The sequence below is a fragment of the Nannospalax galili genome, unplaced genomic scaffold (assembly GCF_000622305.1).
Source record: "Nannospalax galili isolate Female #2095 unplaced genomic scaffold, S.galili_v1.0 scaffold302, whole genome shotgun sequence".
Classification (NCBI taxonomy): domain Eukaryota; kingdom Metazoa; phylum Chordata; class Mammalia; order Rodentia; family Spalacidae; genus Nannospalax; species Nannospalax galili.
In genome coordinates this window covers 6,081,953-6,100,468 of record NW_008350120.1, presented here as the reverse complement: position 1 = coordinate 6,100,468, position 18,516 = coordinate 6,081,953, and the positions used below count along the sequence as shown (strand labels likewise).

Genomic DNA, 18,516 nt, shown 5'->3' with positions numbered 1-18,516 from the left:
TTGGGGGGTCTTTTTGAGACAGGGTCTCCCTGTAGCCCCAGCTGGTCTGGAACTTGCTATGTAGACCAGGCTGGCCTTGAACCCAGAGATCCACCTGCCTCTGCCTCCCAAGTGCTGGGACTAAAGGCGTGCGCCACCACACCCAGCTGTAAAATATTTTTTTAAGATTTTTTTTTTTATTTTGTGTATTAGCATTTTTGCCTACATGTACCTATGTGTGTTGTATGTGTACCTGAGGCCAGAAGAGGGTGCCCAATCCCTTGTAACCAGAGTTATGGAGAGTTGTGTGAGCCAAGTAGGAGCTGAGAACTGAACCTACAAGAACAGCAAGTGCTCTTCACCTCAGAATCATCTCTCCAGCCAAGAGGGAACAAATTTTGTTCTATTTAATTCCAGACCACTTACCAGAAAGCCCACACCCCACTGCACCAATGCAGTCCCCACATGTTCATACCAAGACAGTTTGAATGTCAAATCCCAGCCCCACTGAGACCCTGTCTCAAAAAAAAAAAAAAACAAAAAACCAAAGACTCTGGAGCCAGCCGCTCCTGTCTCACACTCAGGTAGCAGCTAGGTGTGAGCCCCTTCCTTTCTGCAGTTTGGAGTTTTACAGTCTCTCACTTCTAACTCCCGAGGGTCCATGTTCATCCAACACGCTCTGGACAAGAAAACTGTATGCAGACACGGTGCTGCCAGGATCAGGAGTTCAAGGACAGCCTGGTCTAAGCAACCTTCTCAAATGAGACCAAAGAAAAGCATGTACGGTGTTCACAGGTTTTACACTAGCTGCTACTTCAGGGACAAGGTTAGGGGTTCAAATCCCTATTGCTGATGTACTTTAAATGATGTGATTCCTTAGTCCTCCAAAGTTCTGATTCCCACAGTTAAAATTAGCTACCACATCTGTAACTTCAAGTGAGCTAAACCACTAACCATTATATTTAATGCTCAAGGTAAAAGCGCTTTGCTGCACAAGCCTGAGGACCTGAGTTTGATCCCCTGAACCCAGGTGAGAGGAGAGAAATGACTCTGGAAAAGTTTTCCTCTGAACTCCACATCCATGCCATGGGTATGTAAGCACATGTGTACACAAAGACACACCATACATACAATTAGAATTTTTTTTAAAGAACATTCTGCCAGGGCCTGGAGAAATGGCTCAGTGGTTAAGAACACTGACTGTTCTTACAAAAGACCCGGGTTCGAATCCCAGCACCCACATAGCAGCTGCTGTCTGTAACTCCAGTTCCAGGGGATCCGAAAGCCTTTTCTGACCTCTGTGGGCACTGCACGACATGGGCCCACTTACATACATGCAGGCATAACACTTACAGACATAAAATAAAAATAATAAAATTTAAAAAAAGAACATTCTGCCAGTAAAATTCCAGATAAAATAGGGTTTGTGAGGGTATTTTTTTTTTGAGGGGGGGGTCTTTTTGAGACAGGGTCTCCCTGTAGCCCCAGCTGTCCTGGAACTCACTATGTAGGCCAGGCTGGCCTTGAATTCACAGAGATCCACCTGCCTCTGCCTCCCAAGTGCTGGGACTAAAGGCGTGCACCACCACGCCCAGCCAAAAGGGTGTTGGATTCCCAGTTGTTAGCCCCCATGTGGACACTGGGAATTGAACCCGCGTCCTCTGCAAGAGCAGCCAGTGTTCTTTAACCACTTAGCCATCTCTCCAGCGCCCGCCCCCCCTTTTTGAGACAGGGTCTCCCTATTTAGTCTGGCTGGCCTGAAATGCTCTGTAGACCAGGTTGGCCTGGAACTCAAGAGATCCACCTGCCTCTGCCTTCCAAGTGCTGGGATTAAAGGTATGTACCACCACACCCAGCTAAAGTAAGTAATTTCTTAAAATTGTGTATGTATGTCTGTGTGGGTATGTAGAGATGTTGTGGGAGGCCAGAGAAAGAAACTGGATCCCCCAGAGCTGGAGCTACAGGTGGTGGCGAGCTGCCTGAATTCAGGTCCTCTGCAAGACCAGAACATGCCATCTCTCCAGCCTTCAAATCAACTGCCTTCACTAACCTGTACTCCTTCACTAATAGGCTCTGAAAAGGGACTAGAGGGCTGGGCACTCACTAGCTCAGTGGTTAAGAACTGGACTCAATGCTCTTTAAGTCCCCACACTAACTGGTTTTATGACCCTCCAAAGCTCACTTTATTCAAACTTTAAGTTTTCTCTTGTCCAGTCTACCTCACATTCCTCTAAAAACATGAATAATTAAAATGTCTAGGAACACAACCTCTTAAAATCAAATGCATTCTTGTTATCAACTAATTGCATGGAAGTGGGTAGGAAATGGGCGATGACTCTGATGCTCAGGAAGGTAGGTCTAGCTCACCACTACAACCCTGAGATGTAGATTCAATATAATGTAACACTAACAAACATGCAGGGACACAGTGTAGGTGTCAGGCTAACCACCAAGTAACAAAAAGGAACTCTGAGGTTTGAGCAGGAGCAGAGGGCCTGTGGTGTCCCTGAAAGGCCTTGGACACCTCTCCCTTCCCCTCTCCTGCCCTTCACGTACCCTCTTGACTCTAAATCTCACACCAGCTTCTGCTAAGTGAGGTCTCCCATCCTGAATTAGCTCTACAAAGCTGTTTTTACACAGCCTGTGTGGTCCCTTTCAGTTACAAAGTATCAACTATTAGGATTTTTCTACAGAACTTCTACATTACCAGGCCCTGTTCTCAGTGAAACACATGCCCCTTCCCAACCACAAGGTTCAAGGGCCTCAAAATAGGTACAAAGCCCTTGATCCTTTTTGCTAAACACTATGTCCAAAATCTCAGCATTCCACCTACTAAGTACAGTATAGACTGCTTCTAAACATCTTTCTACATAGCATCTAAGAAATTGCTGTGTCTTGCCCAGGCCACCAACAAAAATAAGCTCCTTTCTTCCTTTCCAACAGAGACGATCAATACCGGAAAAAGGGTAATTCAAGGTCATGTCCACTAAACCCTCCCACCTTCTTTAGCTTAAACAGTAAATTAAGGGGCTGGAGAGATGGCTCAGCGGTTAAGAGCACTGACTGCTCTTGCAAGGACCCGGGTTCGATTTCCAGCACCCACATGGCGGCTATGAACTGTCCTTAACTCCAGTTCCAGGGGAATCCGACGACCTCTTCTGTCCTCCGTGCCATTGCACAACATGGGTGCACTTACCTACATGCAGGTAATACACGCATACACATAAAATAAAAATAAATACTAAAAATTAAAAAAAAAAAAAAAAACCCAGGCATGGTGGTGCGCGCCTTTAATCCCAGCACTTGGGAAGCAGAGGCAGAGGCAGAGGCAGGTGGATCTCTGAGATCAAGGCCAGCCTGGTCTACATAGCAAGTTCCAGGCCAGCTGGGGCTACAGGGAGACCGTCTCAAAAAGACCAAAAAAAAGGACCAAAAAATAAAAAAATAAAACCAAAAATTCCAACCAGCAATACAGGCAAGCATGAGGTCCAAGACACTCAGGAGGCAGAGGCAGAAAAGTTTCCAGGACACCTGGGCAACTGAGACCCTGCCTCAAAATAAAACTTGGCACTGAGGAGGAAGGAAAAAACAAACATCTGATCCGGGGACAAAAGAGACTGTTCAGCCAGTACAGTGTCCACTGTGCAAGCACGAGGGCTGGAGCTCAGGTCCCAGCACCACTCAACTAGAGTGGCAGCAATGGGGAACAGACCGCAAATCCCAGAATGTCAGTGCCCAGCCAGCCTGTCAGTGAGCTCCAGGTGCAGAGACCGGGAGAGAGAGGGAGGAAGACAACAGCTCTCTGGCCAGGGGCACCTGCACACACCCACATGAAATGTAGATACAACTTTCAAGGTCCCAGTTTTAATCTCCAATATGTCCCGAGATAAACCCAGTATGTCTCCCTTCCTCCAAAACTATAGAATTTTACAGAGGACAAGAAAAGAAAACCACCCTTCTGAAGGAAAATGGTATTTAAAACTGAGCTTAACATTCCTAAAACACTTGGAGTATTTTAATATAACACAGTTCAAGTGTTGAAGCCAGAAGCAATGACCACTGTTGTTTATTCACAATGCCCAAAAGGTAAGAGCCAAACTGTGGCCAAATAAGGTATAGCTTTTCAAACAGACAAACTGAAACCCTCCTCTTTGATACCTAACTGTGACCCTAGGAAATCTGAGTGTTTTTAGTATTTTCTAAAGGATCTGCAATCTTTGCAGGTAGGATGACAACATGGAAGAGTGCAGTGCTTTTCTCTGGCTATCCAAATTTATGAAGTTTGGCAAGCACCTTATCTCTACCGTTATCTAATAAAAAGATCACTACTGCTTGACTTCTCCAAGACCCTTTTTCTCCATGCCTTTTTATGAGACAGGGTCTCATCACTGTGTAGTCCTGACTGGCCTGGAGCTGTGCAGACCATGCTGACCCCAAACTCAAAAGATTTGCCGATTTCTGGAGGGCAGGGATTAAAGGCATGCACCACAGCAAGCTTTCCCCCTCCTCTCTCAATGAGGAGCTGGAGTTTATTAAAAGACTAACACCAGGGCTCAGGAAGCAGAGGCAGGAAGGCAAAGGCAGGTAGATTTCTGTAACTGAGGCTAAGCCTGGTCTACATAGCAAGTTCCAGGACCGCTAGAGCAACAGGGAGACCCTGTGTCAAAAGGAGAAAAAAGGGAGTGATGGCCCAGTGGTTAAGAGCACTGGCTGCTCTTGCAGAGGACCTGGGTTCGATTCCCAGCACCCACATGGCAGCTCGCTACTGTCAGTAACTCCAGTTCCTGGGGATCTGACCCCCTTTCTGACCTCCACAGGCACTGCACAACCCGGGTACACTCACATGCAGGCAATACACTGACTCATACACATAAAATTTAAAAAGAAGGGGCTGGAGAGATGGCTCAGTGGTTAAAAGCACTGACTGCTCTTGCAGAGGACACAGATTCAATTCCCAGCACCCACATGGTGGCTATGAACCGTCCTTAACTCCAGTTCCAAGGGAATCCAAAGCCCACTTCTGTCCTCTGCGCCATTGCACGACATGGGTGCACTCACATACATGTAGGCAATACACTCCTACACATAAAAAAAAATTTTTTTTGTAATTGTTGTTTTTGAGACAGGGTCTCCCTGTAGCCCCAGCTGTCCTGGAACTCACTATGTAGACCAGGCTGGCCTTGAACTCACAGAGATCCACCTGCCTCTGCCTCCAGAGTGCTGGGATTAAAGGCGTGCGCCACGACGCCTGGCTAATAATAATAAAATATTTTTTTTTATTTTTTTATTTTTAAGTAATAAAAATAAAATATATGAAGAAAAATCACCCAGGCTCATCTTTCCACTTCTGTACCATCTTTTTTTAAATTTTATTATTCTGTGTATGATACAGAGGCACACACGTGGCAACAGTGCAGGTGTGGGTCAGTTCCTCCTCCTCCGGCCTTCAGTGAGAACCAGGGAGGAAGGCAGGTCCTTGGGCTCTCAGAGAACGCTTCCCCAGCTCTGCACTATCCTTTCTATCGCATTCTTTTCACCAACTCGCTTTTCTTTGAATTAACCTCAGGGTTTCTGTCCTGCTTTATAAAGCAGGCTCACTAATCAGGCCAAGCTTTGTTTTCAGTCCCGAGGTGAAGTTCTCTTCAATTTTAGCCATCAGAAAGAGCTACGCTTCTGTTCAATCTGCCACTGTGATCCCATCCCACTCAGAAGCTACCCTTCACCACCATCTGGTGTCCTGGATGAAGTCAGAGCCTTAACAGTATCACTTTTAATGAGGGACAAGTAACTTCTTTTTAATATTTTATTTTATGTATATGCATGTATTGCCTGCATGTAGGTAAGTGCACCCGTGTCATGAAATGCCAGCGGAGGACAGAAGAGGCTGTCAGATCTCTGGAACTGGAGTTAGCTGCCATGTGGGTGCTGGGATTCAAACCCGGGTCTTCTGCAAGAACATCAGTGTTCTTAACCGCTGAGCCATCTCTCCAGCCCCAGGAAAAATAGCTTTTTAAGTGCCACACTAACATGTCAAGGAGAAGCTGCATGCTGCGCACACCTCCACCCCAGCAGGAGCAGCTTCAGAAAGGTGGAAGCAGGACCTCAAGGCCATCCTCAGCTACACCGAGAGATCCAGGCCAGCCTGTACTGAGACTGTATCCACGACAAGAAAAAAAATCAAATAAAAAAGCTGGTTATATCTACTTATTCCTTGGCATCTCTAACACTAACCAACAAAGAAGTACTGTCATAGCACAGGTAACCAAGTCCCTCTTTTTTTTTTTTTAACTATTTTTATTCTATGTGTATAAGTGTATAGCATGCAGGTATATAAGTGGACCTTTGACCTGTAATGCCCACAGAGGTCAGAAGCTGTTGGATTCTCCTAGAACTGAAGTTGCAGACAGTTGCTAGCTGCCATGTGGGTACTGGGAACCAAGCCCAGGTCCTCTGCAAGAGCAGCCAATGCTTTAACCATTGAGCCATCTGTTCAGACCCAAGTGCCCTCTTTAAAACTAAAATGGATGTGTTAGACATCCCACCCCCTAACCTGGGGTTTGAGTTTGCTCATCTGAACTGTAGTTATAGTACAGTAGTTATAGTTACAAGGTTGCTTGAGACTGACTACACACAAGGAAATGGCTACCACGCACATTTACAGGACTGTGGAAGAGGTGAAGCGACTCAATGCCAAGAACCACAGGACACATTTATCTAAATTCAGAATTCAAACTTCACAACATAAAATATTCCCCACCCAATATACCAGTTGTCTGTCCTGAACCCAAAACAACTCACATCTAAAGGTGGTATCTGTAAGATATTACACTTTAGGGGCTGGAGAGATTGTTCAGCAGTTAAGAGCACTGACTGCTCTTGCAGAGGACCAAGGTTCCATTCCCAGAACCCACATGGTAGCTGTTAAAACAATCATCCATTACTCCAGTTCCACAGAATCCAGACACCCTCTTCTGACCTCTGTGGGCACTGCACAAGAGTGCCCCTAAATACATGCAGAAAATACACTCATACACATATAATAAGAACGAAATATTTTGGGGCTGGAGAGATGGCTCAGCGGTTAAGAACACTGGCTATTCTTGCAGAAGTCCAAGGTTCGAATCCCAGCTCCCAGCACCCACATGGCAGCTAACAACTGTCCAAAACGCCAGTTCCAAGAGATTCAACGGTCTCTTCTGTCCTCCCATGGGCATTGCATGACACACGGATGCACTTACCTACATGCAGAAATACACTCATACACATAAAATAAAAATATTTCAAAAATAAAACTTTTTAAAAAGAATTGACATTTTAAAACACTAACTTAAAGAAGTGTTCAACAGTCTTCCAGCTCTCAGCACTCTAAATCCCCAACTTTCTCATCTACTGTAGTACAAAACAAACTTCAAAACTTCTCAGGACTCTATTTGCCAAACAAGCCTGACAGCCTGCGTCTGAACTCTGGAACCCACAGGGAAAGACCTGACTCCAAAGATGGCCAGACCTCCACACATGCTGAAGCACTCATACACAGTAATAAAATTTTTTAAAATTTAAAAGCCAGCCAGGTGTAGTGGTGCACCTCTTTAATCCCAGCACTCGAGAAGCCGAGGCAGGTTGATCTCTGTGAAATGGAGGCCAGCCTGGTCTATATAGAGTTCCAGACCAGCTGGGGCAACAGAGAGCCTGTCTCAAAAACAAAACAAAACAAACAAACAAAAAAAACAGCAACAACAAATTAATTAAAAGTCACTTCTCCCCACCCGGTGCCTAAAGCACTGATCATAGAAACCAGAGCTTCAACCACACTGCACAACTCTCCGGGAGGAAGAGCAGTCGGAGAAAACTTCCCCCAAAGAGGGAGCCAGGCCAGGGACGTGGACACAATTCCTTTCAGAGCCGGTAAACCAGGGCTGAGACTGACCTCTAAGACCAACAACAGCCCAAGCGCAAAGTAGGTTAGAGTTTGTTTAGGGCCGCAACTCCCTGTGACCACAGAGACTTTTTTTTTTTTTTTTTTCGGTCTTTTTCAGACAGAGTCTCCCTGTATCCCCAGCTGGCCTGTAACTCACCATGCAGACCAGGCTGGCCTTGAACTCACAGAGAGCACCTGCCTCTCGAGTGCTGAGATTAAAGGCGTGGGCCACCACCACACCCAGTCTCGACTATCTTTTCTACTCAATTGCCTTGAATTAAGGTAGCCATCACGGCCAGGCCTAGTAGTGCACACCTTTAATCCCAGCACTAGGAAAGCAGAGGCAGGTGATTGTGAGCTCCAGACCAGCCGGTGTCTGTCTCTCTGTGCCCCCTCACACAGCCGCGCGCACGCGGCAGCAATCGTTTCCCCGGCAAACAGAAGGCCCTGAGTTCAATATCCTACAATTCGGGAGGGAAGGGTAAGCTAACCACAAACCTCTAGTTCAAATAAAAACGCGCTACACAGAGGCTGCGGCTGGGCTGCCCGGGGCGTGCGGGCTCCAAGGTGGAGGGAGTCCTGCAGCTCACACACAATTCGGTACTGGAATTTCTTCCAGTTCTGACAAGCAACCTAGGCTCTAAAATAAAAGTCATCTCCAAAGGCCTTTTCAACACAAGACACTTGCCTGCAGCTTACACTTCCCGCGTCTACTCGACCCGACCTGAACGTACACTCTAGTTACGTAAACTTTAGTTATATAAACCACTCCAAGACACCCTGCAAGGGGGTTTGGAGCAAGACACCCTGCAAGGGGGTTTGGAGCAAGCCGAGCCAGGAAGCCCACCAGCACCCGAAAGGTCCCGGAAGGAGGTAGACCCTCCTCCTCACTCCCACCGGGCGGCTCGGGCACCAGGTCGCCTCCCATGCCGGTGCTGCTCTTCGCACCGCCCGGGCCTTGCTTTTGCAGACTGCACTCCGAGGACCCGGGACGGGGGACACTTGCCAGGCAGACCTATAACCGCGGGGACAACCGCGCGTCCTCTACCTAATCGCCGCCGCCCCGGGGGGGCGAGAACTACGGACCCCGGCTCAGCCCAAGCTAGCCCAACCTCGAGCCAGCACGGCGGAGCAGCCGCGAACTGCGGCTCTGGCCTCGAACGCGCGGGCGGCTCGCAGTCCGGACGGGTCCTGACCAGGCCCCGCAGGCCCCGGCGCCCACACAGCCCAGGCCCGGCCGCAGGCCCCGACCCCGGCCTCCCTCCCCTAGCGTCCCCTCGGCTACCGGGTGACCCAACCGAGCCCCGGCCCCTCCGCCGCCGCCCTCAGCCCGCGGGGCCTCACCGAGGACGCGGCGACCGGAGAGAGAAGGGAGGTGGCCGGTCTCCTCGCGGCTCCGGCACGGCTCTGGCGGTGGCGGTGGTTCCTCGCGCTTTCCTTTCTCTCCTTTTCTCCAACAACAAACAGGAAGTCCGTCACGCGGCCGCGGCGCGACGACGTCGACTTCCGCCCGGCCTTGACGCCACGCATGCGCAGTGATGACCGCCGATGCGTCACAGGTGGGTTGGATCGGGCCCCGCCCCTCGTTCAGGAAGGTTCTGCGCGCGTTGCTGGGGACGCGCAGCCCGGGGCCGTTAGGGGCCGGTAGTCCGGACCGTGGGGGGGGATCCTGCATGCGTCCTGTGGCCCCGAGCAGGGTGGAGGATGCGCGCGGGGTTCGGCCCGGCCTGCCCCCGCTGTCCAGCCTACTCCCTACCCGGCACCACGTGGGGGCTCCTGGGCCCTGGGCCGCAAGCCCGGAGTGCGAAAGCGGCGGCCTGCTTTCCAAGGCTTTCACGCCACGCGGAATTATTCTTCCCAGTGCTAGATGGAGCCGCGGGCTCGCGCCTGCTAGGCAAGCCCTCGACCACTGAACCACATTCCCCAGCCCCTTTTTACTTTGAGACTGTTACGACCTTGACTTTGGTGTCCTCCCAAAGGAGGCCCTGTCTCCCGAGTGACTGGGCCCAGCTCAGGCTGAGTTCTCCAGCCGGTGTTACGATTGGCTAGAAGGCATTTTGCACGTCCCTTCCACTTAATGCTAAGTTCGGGAAATGCACCGAAACTGGCATGGAGAAACAAACAAGTTGGTGACTACAGACACACCCTCCAAAAGTAATCCTAGTGACCACGAACCAAAGTCAACGCCACACTCAGACACGTGTTGACCTCCGCGGGCCCAGTACTTCAACCATCCCATAAATTGCCTCTAGCTCTGCCCCTTTCCCCTGTGGAGTATCTAAAGCTTCCAGAGCTAACTGGAATTCTAACTATTAACGTTGATGTAATACCCTTGTGCATGTAATAAATTGTATGTGCCTTTTCTCTGTTAAGGTGCCTACTGTCAGTTTCATTGATTGAATGAAATTGTCAATTTCATGACAACTGGCCGTTTTTTAAGACGTAAGCTTTTGAATTGGATCCAACAGACCAGATAATTTTAATCAAAATGGAGTCACTGGGACCAAAAGTCAAAGTAACCGGTAATCTGCCCAGAAAAGAAAGGCTTCAGCTGGGCAATTTCAATTGCCATGGTAATAAAGTTCTCTGGACCTTAATTCTTATGCTTAAAGTAACCCAAAGTAACCTTATGTTGCCTTTCTGATTGTTGGATCTCCGCCTGACTTACAAGAAAAGTGAGTTTGAAAGGTCCAAAACTGCTCCTTTGTTTCTACCTTTCCCACAAACAGCCTGATCTAGAATTGCAAATAAGATTAAGATTGAATTTGGTGTGGTGGCAGGCCCAGAGCTCCTGGCAGTCTGAGTTTTGAGCATGAGACCCATCCCCTCTAAAAAGCAAATAAAACAAGATTGTTAAACTATGCTGGGCTTGGGAGGCTAGGAGGCTGAGGGGATGGGAGGCTGGGAGGACGGGAGGCTTGGGAAAACTTCCAGGGCCGGCTGCTCTACCAAGATTTCCAAGCCAGCCTCCATTATAGAGTTCAGATCCGGTCCCCCACTGACCAAAAGAATAAAGGAAAAAAAAAAAAAAAAAAAAAAAAGGTTTAACTATTGTGATGCGGTAAGTCACACCTGTAATTTAGCATTTATAAGGCTGAAGCACCTGGCCTACCTCATTAAAACCTAAAAAAATGTTTGTCCTTTGACAGTTCTGAAGCCCCGGAGGGTAAAGGAAACTGCTGCTCTTAATCACTACTGCTGTTCCAGATAACTGGAACTGTCAGCTAGTACTTTAGTTTTCCCACTGCAACAGATAACTGGCTGGGGATCCAGCTCAGTAATCTTGGAACTGTGATCTGAGGCTGAAGCTTTAATGGGGGAGAAAATATTCTAAGAGAAACCCTTGTGCCTGTCCCTTCAGCTATCAAACTGGAAGCAGTGTGGACTCCAAGAAATTAAAATTACCTCAGGAATCTATGCTGGGGGTAGACAGGGAAAGATAGAACCCTTAGAAGTGCCCTCTAGGGAGTACCCTCCTGGAGGGAGATACTGTCCCACAGTTAAACTCCCACACGCACATTTCCTGGTTTCTGTTTCATCTCACTACTGTAACAGTGTCACAGGAAAAGGGACGGGTCGGGTCTCAAGTTTTACAAAGTTGCAAATTCATCATTTGAGCCAGGTGTGGGGCCACATGCCTGCAATTCTAGAATTTGGGATGTGGAAGCCAGAGGATCAGGAGTTCAATGTCATCCTCAGTTACATAGCAAAGTTCAAACCAGCCTAGGCTTCATGAGAAAAAAAAAAAAAAGACAAATGCATTATCCTTTCAGATTTCAGTTCCTAATTTCATTTCAAATACAGGAAAACTAGACTGAGGCTAGTCTCAAACTCACAGTCCTCTTGTGTTAACTTCCCAAAACATACACTATGTGTGTGTGTGTTACTGTGAAATGAATGAGGGTCTTGCTCAAGGTTAGCAAGTGCTGTGCCATAGAGCATTTGGGAGGTGGGGGTAGGAGGGCCAGGTGTTCAAGGTTATCCTCTGCTACTTAGCAAATGGGAGGCAAGATCGGGTTACAGGAAACCCTATCTGAATTTTTAGATATTTTATTTATTATTATTTTATGTGGATGAGTACATACACTTATGCCTGCATAAGTGTAAGTGCACCGGTGTTGTGCAGTGCCCTAGAAGGTAGGAAGAGGATGTCAGAACCCCTGGAACTGGAGTTACACTCAGTTGTTAGCCACCATATGAGTGCTGGGAATCAAACCCAGATCCTCTGCAAGCGCGGTCAGTACCCTTAACTGCTGAGCCATCTCTCCAGCCCCCCCCTTTTGTTTGAGATGTCTCACAGTGTAGCCCTCTACCTCTTCAGCACATCCTACCAACATGTACCACCACAACTGGCTGTTTTTGTTTTTGCTTTTGCTTTTTTGGTCTTTTTGAGACAGTCTCCCTGTAGCCCCAGCTGGCCTGGAACTCTCTTTGTAGATCAGACTGGCCTTGAACTCACAGAGATCTGCCTGCCTCTGCTGCCTGAGTGCTGGAATCAAAGATATGTGCCCAGCTAAATAAATACATTTTTAAAACAACCCCCCAAAAAAGAAGAAATGGCACAATTTATTTGGCATCTCATGATAAAACCTAAGATAATCTCATTAAAGACTGAGATTTTGTTCAGCAATATGCCAGTTAGGCCCTTACAAGTAACTGTCTGCCAGCAGGTTCATGGAGTTTATTTCCATCTGAGTGTTGACAGTATTATCATATGATATTTCAAATTCAAATAGTCCCTGTAGCCACTGTGAGCTAATCATGAAGTGGAGACACATGAATTTTAAATAGTATGTGGCAGGGTAGCCACAAATAGCTTCTCCTCCCCCATCCAAAAAATAGTAGTACACATAGAAATGTTTATATACATAGAAACAGGTCACTGCGGGGAGACACACTGGCCAGTGCAAAGTCAGTCCCACCCGAGAACCCGCAGACCATCAAGGAGAGGAGATGTGAAGACGGCAACACTAAATAAATGTAGCACTCCTACAACCACAGAGCTCCTGATATGAGATTAAGGATTTCCAGCAAGACTCACATCACCCAAACAGTGGAATGCTTAGAAACCTGGGTTGGAGGAAGATTATCCCAATATCAACCAGAGGAGACTCAAAAGAAAAGTGTTTGGAAAGGAGTTAGGAGGCAAAATGCAAAAGCACAAATAGGATTTGGGCCAGGAAGTACTTTGTCTTGGCACCATGGGAGGGACACAGACTAAGCAGACAGTGGAGATGGAAGGGCTCATCTTGCAGGTCATGGAAGCCCTGGACTGTTCACCAGAAGCCAAGCCAAACAGCGGCCAAGTTGCCAGTTTCTGGGAGGTTGGGAGTGGGGATCCCAACTGCTCCCTCTGGTTCCCTTTCCTCTTCTCTAAAACCAGAAAATGGGCTTGGGATGAAAGTCATTTGTGTATTTGGCTCAGTGCTAAGCACCTGTCATGCCCAGGAAGTAATAGTCCTTCACTATCCCTAACCTTAGACAAAGTCGTGAGAAGCGTGGATGGATGTCCCCCCCAAAATATGTAAGTGACGTGAACAGATTTGTAGCTACATGCATGTGCCCCCTTATGCTCCAAGCCTTCCATGAGGCCACAGTCCCAAAGGATAGTTTGGTAATTTCACTAAACTGTAAAGTTTACTTTTTTTTGCCTTCTTGTTTGTGGTTTTTTTTTTGTTGGTGGTGGTGGTGGTTGGTTTCTTGGTCTTTTTTTTGATACAGGGTCTCCATGTAGCCCTAGCTGTCCTGGAACTCGCTTTGTAGACCAAGTTGGTCTTGAACTCATAGAGATCAGCCTGCCTCTGCCTCCTGAGTGCTGGGATTAAAGGCGTGCACCACCACCATGCAAAACTTATCTTTGATTCAGTAATAACACAGAAATTTTCCCCTAAGGGGTTGCAGTAGTTTGAAAGGGAGATATTCCCCAGAGGCTCAAGAATTTGAATGTCTGGTCCGAAGCTTTAGATGAGGCCTTGCTGGAAGCACATCACTGGGGTGGGCTTTGAGAGGCCGTAGACTTTCACCTCTTCAGCCTGCTCTCTGCCTCCTCTGGTGAGGAAGAGGAGAGCGCCCAGCTTTCTGCTTCCTTGGTCTCTGCACAATGCAACCGTGCTGGACACTTATCTCCCTGGAACTGTAAGCCCAGATAACCTCTTCTTTCTAAAAACTGCCTTGGTCATGGTGTTTTAGAATAGCAACAGAAAAGCAACTGAAACAGGTGTTAAGTGCAATTCCTGTAGAGACCAGAAAAGAGCATTCATTGGATCCTTTGGAACTGGAGTTAAGGATGTTAAGGAGTTAAAGATGGATGTGGGTGCCGGGAATTGAACTTAGGTCCTCTGCAAGAGCAGCCAGTGCTCTGAACCACTGAGCCATCTCTTCAGCAACTGCTCACCCCCACACACACCTTTTTATTTGACACATACTCTCCCTGTAGTCTGCTATGTAGACCATGCTGACCTTAATGTAGAAATCTGCCTCTACCTCCTGAGTGCTGGCATTAAAGATGTGTAATACCATACATGGATTTTTAAATTTTTTAGTGGTTTTTGTTGTTTTTATTTGGGGTGTGTGTGTGTGTGTGTGTGTGTGTGTGTGTGTTTGTGTGTAGGCATGTGTGTGTCATGACTTGTGTAGAGGTCAGAAAACAACCTCAGGTGTCAGTCCTTGCCTTCAACTGTGTCTGAGACATGGTCTCTTTATTGTTTATCTAGTGCATAAACCAGGCTAGAACTTCCAAGGAGTCTCCTGTCTGCCTAGGTGCACTATGATTAGATACTTACACGTCTATGTCTGGCTTTTAAATGGGTTCTGAGGATTTGAACTCAGGTCCTCATTCTTGCTGTTAAGAAGGGCAGCTATTAGTGGTTTGCATCAGGAAAGGAAAATTACCCTTCAGAAGATTAGCTTTATTAGGAGGGCTGTACCATCACAGAGGCCATGCTCAGACCATGCTGTGGATTGCATTATGAGGGACAGTACATCATTGCATCATGGAGGCATGATAGGCCTGTGAGGTGGGAGAACATTATAGAAAAAATAAGAGCCAGGTGTGGTGGTGCATGCCTTTAATCCCAGCACTCCACAGAGGCAGAGGCAGGCGGATCTCTGTGAGTTCAAGGCCAGCCAGCCTGGTCTACATAGTGAGTTCCAGGACAGCTGGGGCTACAGGGAGCCCTGTCTCAAAAAGACCCCCCCAAAAAAAGAAGAAAGCTTAATTTACAAGGGCCTTGCACATACTAAGCATGCATGCACTCTACTACTGTGTTCCCAGTCCCTTTTGGTATCTATTTTGAGACAGGGTCTCACTAATTGACTAGGCTGGCTCTGAACATACTGTGTAGCTCAGACAGGCCTTAAAGTTGTATTATTCCTCCCTCAGCCTCCCAAGTAGCTGGGATTATGGAACTGTGACACTATACCAGGCACATTTCTTTAAAAAAATAACAAACTAAAAAACAAAATAATAGCAATAAGCTGGGTGTGATGGCACATACCTACAGTCCTAGCACTCTGGAGGCATAGGTATGTGGATTACTATGAGATCAAGGCTATCCTGGTCTATATAGAGAGTTCCAGGCCAGCTGGGGTTATAGGGAAACTCTGTCTCAAATAATAACAATACTAGTAATAATAATAATATAGTAATTATAATAATAATTTATTGAGACAGGGTCTTGCCTTGGCTGTCTTAGAACTTAATACATAGGCAAGCTGGCCTAGAACTCCTCCTGCCTCTCCATTCTGAGCGCTGGGATTAAAGGCATGTGCCACCATACCAAGTTTGCTACATCTTTCTTTTTTATTTTTTATTTTATTTTATTTTATTTTTTTGTCTTTTTTGAGACAGGTCTCCAGCCCCAGCTGTCCTGGAACTCACTATGTAGACCAGGCTGGCCTCGAACTCACAAAGATCCGCCTGCCTCTGCCTCCCAAGTGCTGGGATTAAAGGCGTGTGCCACAACACCCAGCCTTTTTTATTTTTGTTAATTTATATTTGGTACTGGGGAATCCATCCCAGGGTCTCCACACATTAAAAAAAAATGATCTACCACTGAGCTACTTGCCCAGGGGAATTCCCTCCCCATACCCAAAAAAAGAACTTCCCAGAAGGAATCCTACAGTGATCCCAAGAATGTGGAGAAGCTTGTTTTAAAAATAGTACCCTGGCCGGGCATGGTGGCACACGCCTGTAGTCCCAGCACTTGGGAGGCAGAGGCAGGTCCACTCTATGAGAGCAGGGCCAGCCTGGTCTATATAGAGAGTTCCAGGCCAGCAGGGTCTATATCAAAAAGCCAGAAGAATTAAAAATAAAAATAAAATAGAGCTAGGCATGGTGGTGCATGCCTTTAATCCCAGCACTCTGGAGGCAGAGGTAGGTGGATCTCTGTGAGTTCAAGGCCAGCCTGGTCTACACAGTGAGTTCCAGGACAGCTGGGGCTACAAGGAGACTGTGTCTCAAAACAAAACAAAACAAAAAAAAAAGACCAAAAAAATAAAAGAAGAGACACTAGAAATAGTACCTTTATTTGTCTTTCTTTTGTTCTTAGTCACCACAGACAAGGTCCCTGCCCTGAGCATTTTCTATCTGCCCATACCTCCCATAGTCACTCACCCTGGAGGGCCATCGTCAGTGTTGGTCTCTATGATCTGACCCTAACGTGCAAGCACCCCCTTTCTGCCTGGGACCTGGAGCCTGCACCCAGTCCTGTGCACAGTAAGGGAAAGGCCTTGTTTGACAGGAAAGGTTGTGATGGCGGCCCTGGAGCTTGCACGGGGTCCAGCGATGACCTTTGAACACAAGCAGGCCAGACTCAGCCCTGACAGCAGCTAAGCTCTTTGTACAGACCGGACACTCCTCTGCTGAGGGATCCTGAGGTGTGGTTTACAGGCACAGACCAGGCACTCCTCCTTCCTCCCCTGCTGTTGCCTTACCAGTGCCTCAAACCACCGTGTCTCTTTACCCCAGCAGCACTCCAAGCCCTGGGCTGGAGATGCAGATCTGAGACTTGGTATTCCTGTCTCCTGTGTGCTACGTCATGAACAAACTTTTTCCTTAGCAAAACTAGTTTTCTAAGTGATTTGCATTCTACCCTGAAGGAAAGATGAGCCTCGTTAATACAATGATACTTTGCTTCTCTGGCCTTGCCTGAATTAAAGATGGAGTATCATTGAGAAACTTCTGATATGAAATGGCTAGCATCCACAAACCCGCTGCTCTGGTTTCTTCCAGTCTGCAACAAATCAAATTCTACCTTCATGTAGGAGTTTGAGTCCCCAGGTAAGTAAACACTGTGTGTGAACCACATCCCCAGGAGGCTCCAGCTAGCGCTCTGTGAGCCTCAAGTTACTAGAGACAGAGGAGCATCAACTCAGGGTGCTATTAACATAATTTTACAACATAGGTGCTGGCTCTGTAAAAGTCTCCTACTTGCTCCACCTTCTTTAAAAATCTTTTTATTATTTTTAATTTATGTGTATGAATATATTGCCTGCATGTGTATAAGTGTACACATGTCATGCAGTGCCCCTGGAGGTCAAAAGAGGGTGTTGGGTTAGCCACCATGTGGGGGCTGGGAATCAAACCCAGGTTCTCTGCAAAAGCAGCCAAAGCACTTAACCACTCTTAACCATCTCTCGAGCCCCATTGCTCCAGCATCTTTAAACCCAAGGCTTTGGGCATGCTAAGCTCTACCACTGAATTACAATACCAGCCTTTAATTTTTAAAAAAAAAATTATATTGGGGCTGGAGAGATGGCTCAGTGGTTAAGAGCACCCACTGCTCTTACAGAGGACCTGGGTTCGATTCCCAGCACCCATATGGCAGCAACGAACAGTCCTTAATTCCAGTTCCAGGGGAATCCGAAGCCCTCTTCTGACCTCCGTACCATTGCATGACACAGGTACATTCACACACATACAGGCAATACAGTCATACACATAAAATAATAAAATATTTTTTTAATTTATATTTATATATGTTTGTGTGTGCACATGTGCCACAAAGGACATATAGAGGCCAGAGGACAACTTGTGGGCATCAACTCTACCCTTCCACCTTATGAGTTTCCAGAAGTCTGTCCTTCCACCTTTATAAGTTCCAGGGATCAGCCTGAGGTCAACAGGCTTGGAAGCAAGCAACTCTACCTGCTGAGCCATCTCACCACCCCAAACCCAGTAATTTCTATGATTGTTTATTTTGAGACAGGTGATACAGAGGAAATCAGGGTCCCCTCGAGTTCTTAGTCCCATTAATAAAAGAATTTAGGCCATGCATGGTGGTCACACCTTTAGTCCCTGACTCAGGAGACAGAGGCCAGCAGGTCTCTAAGCTCAAGGCCAGCCTGTTCTACATTGTGAGTTCCAAGCTAGCTGGGCCTACAGGGAGACCCTGTCTCAAAAAGACACACACCCCCTGCAAAAAAAAAAAAAAGAAACATGTACCTTGAATCCCAGCCCTCAAGAGGCAGAGACAGACAGATCTCTGTGAGATGGAGGCCAGCCTGGTCTACATAGTGAGTTCCAGGTGGGCTGGGACTGACTTTATTTCACGGGTTACCCATCTCATAGGCAGCTCCCTGAGGAGAGATGGCTATCCCCTTCCTCTAATCTTATGCCT

General features: G+C 47.3%; 1 protein-coding gene across 3 annotated transcripts in view; it reads right to left on the bottom strand.

Moving 5' to 3' along the window:
* Dnajb6 (DnaJ heat shock protein family (Hsp40) member B6) overlaps positions 1-9,391 on the bottom strand; it is a 64,661-nt gene extending 55,270 nt beyond the window's left edge. For all 3 annotated transcript variants that reach the window (XM_008847275.3, XM_008847276.3, XM_008847277.3), the window contains exon 1: positions 9,242-9,391. The gene's annotated coding sequence lies outside the window, so the exon portion shown is untranslated. The remainder of the gene's footprint in view (positions 1-9,241) is intronic.
* Between the last annotated feature and the right edge of the window lie 9,125 nt (positions 9,392-18,516).